Source organism: Aotus nancymaae, unplaced genomic scaffold, assembly GCF_030222135.1.
Source record: "Aotus nancymaae isolate 86718 unplaced genomic scaffold, 86718_ANA_hifiasm-v0.15.2.pri h1tg000010l, whole genome shotgun sequence".
NCBI lineage: Eukaryota > Metazoa > Chordata > Mammalia > Primates > Aotidae > Aotus > Aotus nancymaae.
In genome coordinates, this window is record NW_026988421.1 from 63,276,812 (window position 1) to 63,289,998 (window position 13,187).

Sequence of the window (13,187 nt, forward strand, 5' to 3'; positions counted from 1 at the left end):
AGCAACCACAGATAGCATATAAAAGAATAGGACAACCTGTTCCAATACAAGTTTATAGATGCTGAGATTTGAATTTTATATAACTTTTACACATCACAAATATTATTATTCTTTTGTTTTTTTCCTAAGCACTTAAAAATGTAAAAGTCATTCTTTGCTGATGGTGGGCCACAAGCAAACAAAGACCAGATTTGGTCCGCAGACTGTAGTTTGCTGGCCCCCGATCTATATCTAAAAAGGACAGTAAGGATACTTTTACTCACCACTCTTCCTCTCCTCATTTTCCAGATAAGGAAACTGAGGCTCTGAGAGGCAGTGGCTTGGTCCCATGTAGGAGGAAGGGATAGCTCAGTGTGTGAAGACTCTCTCAGGATCTCCGATGTCATCGACTTGGAGATAAAGGTGGCGTAGCTTAGTAATTAACAGCCAGGCATCTGTGCATCACAGCCTGGGGTCGAATCCCAGCTCTGGTAGCTCCATATGACTTTGGACAAGTTACTTCTTTTCTTTAGAGCCTCCTTTTCCTCATATGGAGAATGGAGGAGAGTGGGATAGAGGAAGGAAGAATCCCTAAGGATCATCCAGTTGCAGAATAGTGATTAATCTGTGATTCTGGATCCTCTGTCTTGAGGGTCTTGCTGAGTTTAGGAATTCTTAGTCACAAGGCTACCACCTCCTATGGCAGCACTCAGGGCCCGCCTTCCTGCCTGCCCAATGGATGTCAGTTCTCCAGGGCCCCCTCTGCCCACAAATCTTGGCCCTGAGTAGCCTTTCTCTGGGCTTTGCAGGGAGTCTGAGCTCAGCAGGTACCCACCTGGGCAGGAGGCTGAGGAGATAAGGCCAGCCAAGACCTGGCCGCTGATACTTGGCGTGAAATTGAAAAGCACCAGACTCCTGCCTCCACAGCCCGGTGCCCTGAGGGGGAGAAGGCTGGGGATGGTGAATGAAACTGACCTGCCCAGGCAGCAGAGCTGGGCTCCAGGCTGCCACACTTCAGCTCTCCCCACCCCTCCCCCTTGGAGGGGCACAGGCCAAGCAGGTTCTTTGAGGCTGCCCAACATTGCTGAGCAGCAAGTCCCTTTCCAGGGCAGCTGGGTGCGGGGGCTTCTGTGAGCCTGGGGGCTTTAGTGGGCCCCTGGTTTTGAAGTAGGGATCATAATGAAGAAAGGGAATTGGATAGCAGTGCCCTTGCCCTTGTGGAATGATGCCTGTCCAGAGCCCAAGTTTGCAGTATGCTCTAAGGTCATCGTAATGCAGGCTAGCAAGTCTAGAACCTCTCACAACAGCCTGGATGCACAGACTTATGAGACATGTTCCTCCAGGGCCCCAGTCAGCAGGTGGGGGTACCAAGGCCCTGAGAGCTGAGCACCTGGCCCCAGGAGTACAGGGAGTTGGGTGGGAAACCAAGTCTCTGATTTCTAGAGCAGGCCTCTCACTTCTGTGGCCCAGTATGGTCCAGAACTTGTCACCCTCATCCTCAGGCCCGTTGCCCGCAGGGTCCTTCGTTATCCAGAGAGCACTGGAAGAGACCTTGCTGTAATAGACTTGAGGATGGGGACAGCTCCCCTCCTCTGCTTACCCTCACTGTCAAAGCACCCACAGATCAGATGTATGTTGGCAATGACCTCTCCAGGGTCTGGCCGACAGCATGTTTATTAGGGTCCACATGCAGTTGACGCTGTCCACACTGGTTCAATACATGCCAGGTGATTTCCTGTTCACCCAGTTCTGCATAGATGATTCTGGTTATAACAGTGCAAGCAAAGAGGGAGGAAGTCAACCATTTTTTTTTCATCAGAAATCTGAGTTTTACCACAAATCCTCATGCTTCTCCTGGCCACTCTAGCAAGGGAAAAGGTTCTTCCCATTTGACAGATGGGAAAGGAGAGGCCCAGATGGGTACTGCGATTACCTTCAGGCTTGATATAGTTCAGGGGCCAGGGTGGGGCTGAACCTCCCAACACCCTCTTATCAGCCACTCCGCCCCACGTGGGGGTGCGGAGGGTCCCAGGGCTTCCGGGACCTGTTGCTTCACAGTGACTCGGTTCTCCCAAGGCTGCTAAGTACTAGAGCAGAAGGAAGAGCAGCCTATGGGTCCTTGGGTCTCTTTGAGGGTTCCCCAATTTGTAAAACAAATCCTGAGAAGGTGGGAAAAAAAAGATGGAAAAAAGCAAATTGAATGTGAGAGCAGGCTGGGTGTATTTTCTGTCCCTTCAACCATCAGCTGCTTTAAAGGGCCAGCCTCGTCCTCGTGGGGCAGGATAGGATGAGGAGGCTGGCCTGAGCTTTTAATCAGAGTTACGTTAGATGAAGCTTTTATTATTCACCTGGCTTTATTATAGCTCTTTCCTGAGGTTGAAGTTAATTTTCCTGGTTTTTACAGAACTCTGGTCTGCTTGGCTGCCACAGACACAGGAGAGGTGGACTTGAGTATAGGAAAAAGGGAGGTGGGGGTAGAAATCAAATCGAATAAACGCTCCTCATCCAGTGGACCGAGAGAGTGGACTGAAAACAACTTTAATAACAGAGGAAGGTTCCAGAGGTGGAAGCAGGCTGGTGAAATCAGGCCTAATCAGCTCTAGCAGAAGGGGTTCCAATCACCCCCAGCCTCACTGGGGGAGGGCAGAGTGGAGGAAGCTGGTGATGGGAGTAGGCTGGGGGCTGGACAGCTTCAGGCAATCAGGGGCCCTGCACAGAGCCTGCCCCACGCCCGCTCCCACCCTTTGTCTTGGGTTCTTGCCGCAGCAGTGGGAATGCTGCCAGAGGGTTAACTGGTTAGTGACCGGGACGGAAAAGAGGAAGAGCGTACCCACACCAGGCCTGGGGCCACAGGCATGTTGATCTGGGATGCACTGCACACCCCAAATGCCCTCCCATAGTCAGGCATGAAGTAGAAGCCACCAGTGCCATGGACAAGACCCACGAGGCAAAGAACTTTGGCCACAGCTATCTGGGGGAAGAAGGTAGTGCTCCCTTTTCTAACTCTCCCCACCTTCACGGGGAGTCAGATCATTTTCAGTTGACTTCTCAGCCAGTCAGGAGCCCATCAAATGATGTTCTGATTTCTTGACATAGAGAGAGTCATTTTATGGCTAGATTTAGAAGTGGGAGGTGGTCCGTGGAGGGGGTCTTGTGTCTGTGATCGGTGCAGTGTGTGCCCTGGGGTCACCCCGGGGACAGGGTCAGTCCCCCACCCCAACTCCTGGTGACAGCAGTGGGAGGAAAGCCATGTATAAGTTACCGTTGAAGGAGGGATTCGAATCCACTGAACAGCCATTAGCCCAGAAGCACTAGATGCAATAGCTTGAAAGAGACAGCAGTGTTCTCCCCGGCCTTTCCTGGCGGTTGATCATTTAATCTCTTTAGTTCCTGCTACAAAAGGGAAAGAGGGCTGCAGAGAGGAGAGGTGGGGCTGAGACAGGCACCGTGCTCCCAGGCCGCAGCAGGGGCAGGGGATGACGAAGTGGGCCATCCCTGCCTGAGAGGTCAGTCACCTTTGGAGAAGCCCACTCGGCCATTCTTGTCCACCATGCGCTTCATTAAAAGTGAGACGGTTTGCACCTTCAGCTTTCTCGGACTGTCTTCAGGTTGTCATCATCGATGAGCTTGCCCTGTGTCTCCTGCAGGGGCTGATTTCTGTTTGCTCCTCAGGGAGATCTGGTGCTCACCCCCAAAAAGTCTTTTCCACTTCTAGTGAGTCCAATAAGCTTTAGATGCCACATACTATCTTCCTGTTTGTTATCATTCATTTATTCATTCAAGAAACAGTTCTTCAGGGCCTACTGTGCGTTAAGCACTGTTCCCAGAGCTGGGACTCAGCCAAACAACACTGATGGAGTCCTGGCTATTGGCAGCTTTCATCTAGTGGGGGAGACAAGAGAACCAACGCACACATCTATGTCTGCTGGTGAGAAGGGCCACAAAGAAGAATAAAGCAGGCAAGCGGCTAGGGCCGGCTTTGTGGTCAGGAGGGCGTCTCTGAGGACATGTGAGCAGAGACCTTGAGGAAATGAAGCACATATTATCTTAGGGGAGGTGACTCTCCAGGTGGAGGACAGACTGACTGCAGAGACCACTCCCCTGACCCCTTGGGGAGTGACAGGCAATGCCAGGAGGGCATCTGATCTGTGGTGTTACAGACACCCGAGGGAAGTACCAGGGCCAAACAGAAGTAAGGTCGAAAGCAGAGAGCTTTGGAGTCTCGTGTAACCCAGCTGTCCAAGTTTGCCCATCCAAGGATGTCTGGTCCTGCAGCTTCACTTCCCCTCTGATCTGATGGCCACAGCATTCTCAGACCCAGGACAGGGAGATCACAATTTTCCAGTTCGTGTCCCCTCTCGGTGTCTCGTCTCAAAGCCCCTTCGCCTCTCATTGCTGGCCATGGCCTCCTTACAAATGCCCCTCCTCCATGTTTATTTCAGCAACCGTAACTCAGGCTGAAGCATCTTCCTCTCTACCTTTAGAGCTTGTGGAGACACTCGTAAAAGAAACAGAGGCATTTGCTCAGGTAGAAAAATGGATTTTGAGTGGCCGCTATGTACCAGGCAGTGATATGATGATACGGGAGCTGCTGTGGTGAGCAAGACAGTTGTGGAGTTTTAATGCAACACAAGCAATTCTAAGGTGATATAATAAATGCTGTAATGGAGGCAGAGCAGAATGCGGACTCTGGGAGCCCATAGAAGGGGCACCTAACCCAGGTTCAGGGCATTAGAGAGGGCTTTCCAGAGGAGGTGATAAACAGCTTGGGATGGAAACATGCATAGGAGTTGAGCTGCATGTCCACTGCACCCAGAACACTGAACATGTCTGATGTATAGTAGGAACACGGTCATTATTTGTGGGATGAATGAATGGGGAAGAATGCTCCAGGCAGACAGAACAGCATGAACAAAGGTCCACAGGTACCAGATTCAGGCAGTGGAGGAGCTGGGAGCTAGGGCTCAGGTGCAGCACCCTTCCTGTCACACCTCCTGACGTGGAGACGGACACTCTGCTCCATGGATACCTTCAGACTCTCTTGGTGACTGTCAGTGTGCCTCCACTTCCCAGCAGGGCCCATGACATAGCGCTAGGTAAATATTTGTTGAATGAATGAGAGGGAGAAGCTTCAGAGCTGACATTTCCCAACCATCTCACTAAATAGGCAGATGAGGGGCAGGTCAAGAGACGGGCGGCCAGGGTGTTGTTTATTCAACAGCGATTTTTTTTTTCAGTACCCACTTAATGTAGGGTACCAGACCAGTCCCTGGGGACACGATGGAGAGCAGACGTGGGCGTGGACCCGCCCTCAAGGAGCTGACCATCTAGTGGGGAGTCAGATGGCAACCAGAGAGTCACTTAATGTCAATGAGATTGGAGCCCCAGGGAATAGCCAGGCAACTCTGAGCAAATACAGCCAAGGACCGGACCCAGACCAGAGGTCAGAGAAGCCTCTGGAGGAAACAGACCTGGTTGAGATGTGATGGCTGAATAGGCAAGAGTTGGGGATGAAGATGAGGAAAGGATTCTAGTGGATGGATGGCGCAGGCAGCAGCTGGAAGCAGCGCAGCTCCAAGTTCATCTAAGGAAGTGCAAGGCCAGAGGGCTGGAGGGAGGCGAGGAAGAGTCAGTGAAGCCGAGAGAAGGGGAACCAGCAGGCCAGGCCACGCAGGCGTGGAAGGCCTTCTGTGGTGTTTATCTGGAGGTCAGCAGGAAAGCCACTGTGAAGTTACTGGAGGGCTAGGATGGGGTCGTGGTGACACGCCCAGATATGTATTTTAGGGCATTCACAGCACCCCTGGGGCATCCACATCACAGGGCCAGAGACACTGTGGAGCCCAGTGAGCCAGTCCCAACAAGGATGGTGGTGGGTAGGAGGGACGGGAGCAGACTGCTACTGGAGAGGGAATTGCAAGGAAGAGTCTGGTTTCTGGCTCAGTGGTGGGTGCAGAGGGAATGTACTGCCACTCACGGAGCCAGGACGCGGTTTCCAGAGTTTGTTCTTAAGCATGCTGAATCTGTCCCATCTTTGAGACTCCTGTGGAGGTATCAAGTAGACAGTGGCTTGTTTGGGAACTAGAGTGGCCTCCATGGAGATGGGGGTCTCTCAGCTGCTGTCGCCAGGGCTAAGGAGCCGCTTGGCCTGCTTGAGTCCAGCCAGAGACAGGAGCCGGAAGAGAGGCCCCGTAGGGTAGGGTCAGTCAGAGGCTGGCCTCTGCTCCTCCAGCCTGCCTAGAGCCTGTCAGCTGCATGGTGACGGAGTGCATTTCTCTGCACCAGAATAGATTTGGGCTCAGCAGTTGGCTCTAAGTGCTTTTTGCCCTGACATTCAGAAATGAGCACTGGGGCAGCAGGAGGGCTGGGATGGGGGAGGGATCCCAGGGGACAGGGCCACAGCCTGCGGGGGCCTGCTGTGCACCTGAATAAATACGTGTTTGCCACATCACACACTGTCATGCATGGTGGAGGCAGAGAGGGGAGAGTGTCTTTGTGTATGTGTGTGCATGGTGGAAGGGGTGATGGTATATGGGCTTGAGCTCCTCATCCCGTGGCCTCAGAGGACAGGACTATCTCGAGGTCCAGCTGGGATGCACAGAGCCTGACAGCTGCTTCCACCGAGTATGTCTTCTTTGCCTTCATGTAGATCTTGGTCAGAGGCACCAGCTCTCCTCCAAGTGGAAGGGACCAAGAGATGGGGGAAACAACGTCAGAGGTGGGCTGGGAAGAGGTGATATAGAGCCTCAACGTGGGGAACAAGAAGGAAAATGCAGCCCCATGTGCATGTCCAGCTGCCCTGCAGATCTCTAGGTGTGTGATGCCAAACCTGGCCAAGGGGGGCACTGTGTACACACAAAGACAGAGGGAAGAAGGAAGTAGTACAGTCCTCAGGGTAGTACTTAGTGGGTGTCATTTTATCTTTAAGGGGAACAACTTTGGTATAATAAAGACTTCATTTAAGATCAGTATTGAGCTGCCCCTCTTATTAGACTGCAAAGCCTGTCCCCATGAAGAAGCCACTGACTTTGCCATACTTAGGCAAAGCCTTGCAGAGAGTTCTTGAAAAACCAGCTCTGAGCCTGACTAGGCCTCTATCTCGGTTCAAGAGAAATGACTTCCTGCTTCCGATCACCATAATTGATAGCTCATGAGGCAGAGACAGTAAATAATTGTTCCGTAAGTTTCAAGAGCAAGCGCAATTAGTACAGTTAACAATGTTAGGTGATTAATTGGTTCATTCAGCACCAGTGGGAATGAGGCAGAACATGAGTGGGGAGGGGCCAGAGCCCCTGGACACCCAGATGTGGCTATGGCCCACTGCTGATCAGCTAGGATCTGGTCCCTGAAACAGCAGCCAATAGCCAAAAGGCATTCACCTCCAAGAGCTGGGGCTCCTTGGGCCAGAGCAGAGGGCAAGTCATTGGGTAGGGCCCACAGAGTTGGTCCCATTAGTAGACATTCAGGGCTGGAAAGAACTGGATTTGGCATCCATGTTGTTTCACCTGTTAGCCAAAGGTCAGAAAGCTGTTGTAAGTGAATAAGACTGACCCATTAGCCCATGTAGGAGGGAAGGGGCACGGATTCATAGAGTCCCTGGGTTGGAGGGACTCCAGAGAGGTCATTTACTAGATCTCTTGACCACCGAGCTGAACTGCTCTGGGGCATCCCTGTCAGAGGAGACTGGGCTCTGTTTTAAGGTCCTGCAGGGAAAGATGCTGTAAACAGGGGTAACAAGCTGCATTCGAATCATAGTGCCAACTCTGGTCCTTCCGTGGAAGCTGCTTATTAGCACGTTGGGCAGAAAATCCCAAGGCTGAGTCTGGGAAGAGCACTGTGGTTGACTGGCACTGCCTCCACTGAGTGCAGAACGGAGGAGAGGCAGCCTGCGGGTCAACCATTTTCAGATCTAACGTCCACCTGGGTCACTCGGGGAGGTTTGACACTCTCCTCCAGGGTGGTTTCTTACGGCCTCATTTATTGCCCCAGAGAAGCAGAAATGGTCTTGACTGCAACTTCAAGGCACTGGAGGGTGTGAGAGGCAATCAGGAAGGCAGGTGCAGACCCAGCTTGTGGGGCGGGGTTGAGGGGATTCTTCTCTTGCCCTTGTGGAACTACAATATGAAGCACAGAGCAGTGGTGCAGAGTTGGGGCCAGCCTGCTGGGTTTATCCAGCTATCACTGCCTCCACCAGGATATTAACAGGCATTCCGCAGATGGTAACTTCTCTTTGGAGACAGTGTATTGGGAGCTTTGGATTAAGGCAGAACTGAGTCCCAAGCCTGGCCCCTCCTCTTAGGAGCTATGAATAAGGCCTTGAACTCTCTAAACCTGTTTCCCCTCCTTTACAACGGTGAGGGCTGAAGAGCAGAAAGTACGTAAAACTTCTAGCACAGTGTTACCCATGGGACATATATATTCTCCCCCAAGATTTTCTGAGGTTTAGGGTGAAACATTAAGACCAGACTGACTATTCCAGCAACTGGGGAGGCTGAGGATGGGGGATCGCTTGAGGCCAGGAATTCGAGACTAGCATAGGCAACATATCAAGAGGGAAAGCAGAATCCTGAGTGCACCCTGCTGGAAGGGTTTCTAGGATGGCCATGGCCTCTTCTGTTAAGATGAGGCTTCACCAAGAAACATAAAATTAAAATAAACATAAATTAGCTGGGTGTAGTAGTGTGCACCTATGGTACCAGCTGCTGGGGAAAGTGACACATGGGAGGGTTACTTGAGCCCAGGAATTTCAGGCTGCAGTAAGCTGTGATCATGCCACTGCACTCTAGCCTGGGCAACGGAGTGAGACCTTGTCTCAAAAAAAAAAATAAATAAATAAATAAAAATAAGACAAGTCTGCCTGTGGGAAACCTGTTGAGAATGAACAGCTGTTTCAGGCCCGAGTCCATCCCAGGGCCCTGGTGCTGTTACTCCTTCCCCCACCGACTCATCCTCAAGGCCAGAGAGTGTATACCAGGCATGCTGGATTGCAGGGATAGGGCAGCCTCAATTATGCTGCTGAAGTGGGGCTTGCTGAGCCTGGGGGAAGGCTCTGGGAAGAGCAAGAGAAGTGCCCTGGGGTGGGTGGAGGAGGGAAAGAAAAGCAGATATAGAAAAGTCTGGAAGATGCTTCCTCTTCTACCACCAGAGCCAGCCCCCACCGGCTGCCTCCCCCAGCCAAAAGGCAAGGCTCACTCACAGCAGAAAACATATACACATATTTGCAAGCTACAGTACAAACGAGCAGCAAACCTAATGATTCGTGATTATTATTTGAAGGGTCCCACTGTTACAGATTTATTTGTCATTTCTTGTAATAACACCGACGGTAATGAATTCATTTGTATTAATGTGAGTGTCACAAGGACTTCCGTCGAAATTCCGCATTAATTAATGTACCATTAAAACAAAGTGTCGCCCAATTAATATCAAACAGAGGTAAGGCTGCCAGGGTCCTCTTCATCTGGGTTTCATTTGTAATTCATGGTATTAGCACCCCGCCTAATGAAAGTCATTTGCAATTCCTACCCCTGGTCTCTCTCCCACTTCCTGGGGGAAGGTCAGGCTGCCCTAGGAGCTGTTGGGCCCTTTACTGGGCACCCTGGGGCCAGGAGGAGGAGGGAGGGGTGGGACTCTGTTTCTAGATGGAAATTGGGTCTCTGCATTCTTCATTCCAGAAGGGGCTTGGAAGGCCTTTGTAACTTCCTGATCAGTTGGTTATCCCCATCAGTTTCCCACAAGGTGCCTTCTCTAGGTTCTGGTAGGGAAGGGAAGGCTAGTTTGTTTCTTGGTGAAGCCTCATCTTAACAGAAGAGGCCATGGCCGTCCTAGAAACCCTTCCAGCAGGGTGCACTCAGGATTCTGCTTTCCCTCTTTTCTTGGGGTCAACCTGGTGGTCTTCTCATGGTCTTTGTGTGCCATGAGAAGACCACCAGACTGACCCCAAGGACCCTCAGGACCTCTAACTGTCTCTGAAGCCAGCAGTGGAGCCCCATGGGCCTTGGTCTCCAAGACACAGTAGACCAAGGAATTGGACCCCCTTCCCCGTTCCTCCCACAACTCCTGCAGCGGGGCTCCCACCTCCCCCAGCAGGGACAGAGGCACCATCACCTAGCCTTTAGAGCTCACAGGACCCCATCCTGGGATAGCTCCTGAAGACAACACAGCCGGGCACCCTCCTCTCTCAGGGAATGCTCCTCGGGTGAGTGGATCTCCCTGGGCTCCCCCGACCCAAGTATAAGAACTTGAAGCTGACACTGGTAATAATCAAGTTTCCCACAGTGATGGTGACTGCTACCGCTATGACTTTGAGCCAGGCCTCAGGCTGAGTGTCTCAGAATCACTACTGCTAGGCCGACAGATGCAGGAGGAAGGTGTTTTGGCCCCCATTTTACAGATGAGGCTCAGAGAGCTTCAGTACTTGCCCTGGGCCACACAGAGGTGGAAGACGAGAACAAGACAGGTGTCTGGGGTGACCACATTGATGTCTCTGTGTCCTCCTGTCCTTTCCAGCTAATGATCCACTTGAAAGCTGGAAGGACAGGGCCGCAGGGCCCCAGGCCTCTGGCATCCTGGTGCATGGTGTCCTTGACTGTCCTCAGAAAGTCCTTCATTTACTGGTCGCCCACATGCAGGGACTATGCCCCACAGTCCTGGCACATGGCAAGTGCCCACAGCTGGCCGTGGGACATTTTAGCCTGTGCTTTGTCTGCATGAGAGTGTCATGTATCTCACTGGAGAGAGGCTCTGAAAATCACAGGAAAGTGAGGGAGAAATGCTTTTATTGATTTTCACTTCAGAACACGCTGCCTTTCTATATTGCGAGAACGGTCCCAGAGCAAAGGGACTGGCTTTGAAGCGACAGCACCTTAGATTTGAGGGAGGACTCACAACTGAGCAGGAACAGAGTGCGGCGTGTTGTGGTTCTGCTCCCTCATTGAGTGGACAAGGACCTGAAGGCCAAAAAGCTTTGATTCTTGTCCAGGCTCACACAGGGGACTCTGGTCCTGAGTCTTCTGTCCCCCATCCAGGGCTCTGTCTTCCACAACATGTTGCTTCCCTTGAGGTTAAGAATGCTGTGTGTTTGGGAAGCCACCTTGCTTCCATGTCAGGACAAGGTAGGGACGTCAGGGAGTCAGCACCCACATAGGCAGCTGCAGTCAGAACTCTACCCCAGGGACTGTCTGTGTGACCATCATCCAGTCCCCCCACTCCCAGCCTGAGCTTTCCCATCTGTAAGACAGGGCCCCTGGGCTAGGGCACTGCTTCCCCACCTTGGCTGTACATGAGAACACAATGGGAATTTAAAACATACAGAGGAAAGCACTGGGGCCCAGCACTGGTATTTTTTAAAAGCTCCCCAGGTAATTCTAATATGCAGCCAGGGGTGTGAGTCACTGGAATAGACAGTGCAATAGGATCATTTGATCTTTCTTCACCGATGGAAGCTTAAGCCATTCCTCCAAGGGCCCCAGAGCCCAGTGACTTTCTGCAACTGCCCTCTCCCTGCCTGAGTCCAGTGCCCCCCAATCTTCCCACACCCCCCAGCCCTCACCACCCCTCAGCTCCCCTGCAGCCGAGTGTAAGCCTTCCCAAGCTCTGTCCGCCCTTAAGCCCCAGGGCACCAAGTGACAGGTTCCACTTATCACATCACACCGCCTGAAGAGCCGGCAGCAGTAGCCTCGGGATTGGAGAGGCAGAAACCACACCAGGCCTACCCTGCCACACTTGTGTCTGCCCAGGCCTCTGCTGCCCCTTCACCCACCCCTTCAGAATGCATGCCCACCCGGGCTGGGGACAGAGGGACGGGGAGGAGAGACAGCAGGAGAGGCTGCATTGCTGGCACTGCCTTCTCATTCACAATCCATTTGTTAAGCACAGCCTCCCATAGATGCAAGGCCCGCCCCAAGGAGATTTGCATATTCATTTTGTTTAACATGATTCATCATCATGCAAGGGAATGAATTTGGGGGCTGGGAGATGGAGCCCCATTTGTGAGCAATAGATCGGGGTACAAAGAGCTCAGGGCAGTGTTAGAGGCTTTTGCACACCCAGCGTGGTCCCTTTGGTATGAAGGTGGGGGACATGTGCTCCCCGGAGGGTTCCCTGGGAGTTTTATCTCTGTTGAGGGCAGAACAGGGACCTCAGCTTTCAGAACCTTCCCGTCCCCTTCCAGACCTTCTTCCCACCTTAAGTAACATCTGCAAAGCACTTTACAGGTTACTGGCCCTTGTCTATACACATTCCACCTTAGCCCTTATACAGCTCCACAAGGTAACAGCATTACGATAGAGCCAAAGATTTATTGAGCACATATTATGCACTAAGCACTTTACATACTTTGTCTCCTATAAGCCTCACAATAACTCCATGAGGCAGGTTTTCCTTGTTTTGTTGGTTTTTTTTTTTTTCTTTTGAGACAGGGTGTCATTCTTTGGCCCAGGCTGGGGTGCAGTGGTGCAATCACGGCTCATTGCATCCTCGATGTTCTGGGCTCAAGAGATCCTCCCACCTTAGCATCTCGAGTAACTGGAACCACAGGTGCACATCAATTTATTTTTTGGTAGAGACAGGGTCTCACTCTGTTGTCCAGGCTGGTCTCCAACTCCTGGGCTCTAGCAATCCTCCGGCCTTGGCCTCCCAAAGTGCTAGTCTTTTTCTTATTTAAAAAACATTCCAGGAGACTCTTTGCATCTCTCAGTCACCACTTTTCAGTATCTACCAAGTCTCAAAATTCAAAAAACCCTCCAGCCCCTGTAGCCCTGCGTTCAGAGACAGTGCCCTGGAACCCCAATGGCCCAGCTTCTGGACTGCAGGCTAGCATTTTACACAGAACCCTTCTTATGGCTCACATCATATCATTCCCTGGATTTTTCTTTTGGAGTTTTCTGCCTCTGCAGAAGGTTGTGAGGATTTTTTTTTTTTTTGCCTTTGATTTTTTAAAATATGTTTCCATAGTTCACTCATTTTATCTCCACCCCAGCACTATATAGAAGATAGTATAAGGTGCTCGCTTCGGCAGCACATATACTAAAATTGGAATGATACAGAGATTAGCATGGCCCCTGCGCAAGGATGACACGCAAATACATGAAGTGTTCCATATTTTTATAAAAAAAAAAAAAAGATAGTATAGGGATTACTGTACCCATTTCCTGGATGGAAACACTGAGGCATCGGATGTTTGTGTTGACATTGCATAGCTACAGAGAAGG

General features: G+C 51.5%; 1 protein-coding gene and 1 non-coding gene across 2 annotated transcripts in view; both read left to right on the forward strand.

Annotated features, from left to right (window-relative positions):
* CDH23 (cadherin related 23) overlaps positions 1-13,187 on the forward strand; it is a 421,218-nt gene that overhangs the window by 145,479 nt on the left and 262,552 nt on the right. The window lies entirely within an intron of this gene.
* On the forward strand, positions 12,979-13,082 carry LOC135274032 (U6 spliceosomal RNA). Its single transcript, XR_010341849.1, has one exon. It is a non-coding gene; the product is annotated as a U6 spliceosomal RNA (small nuclear RNA).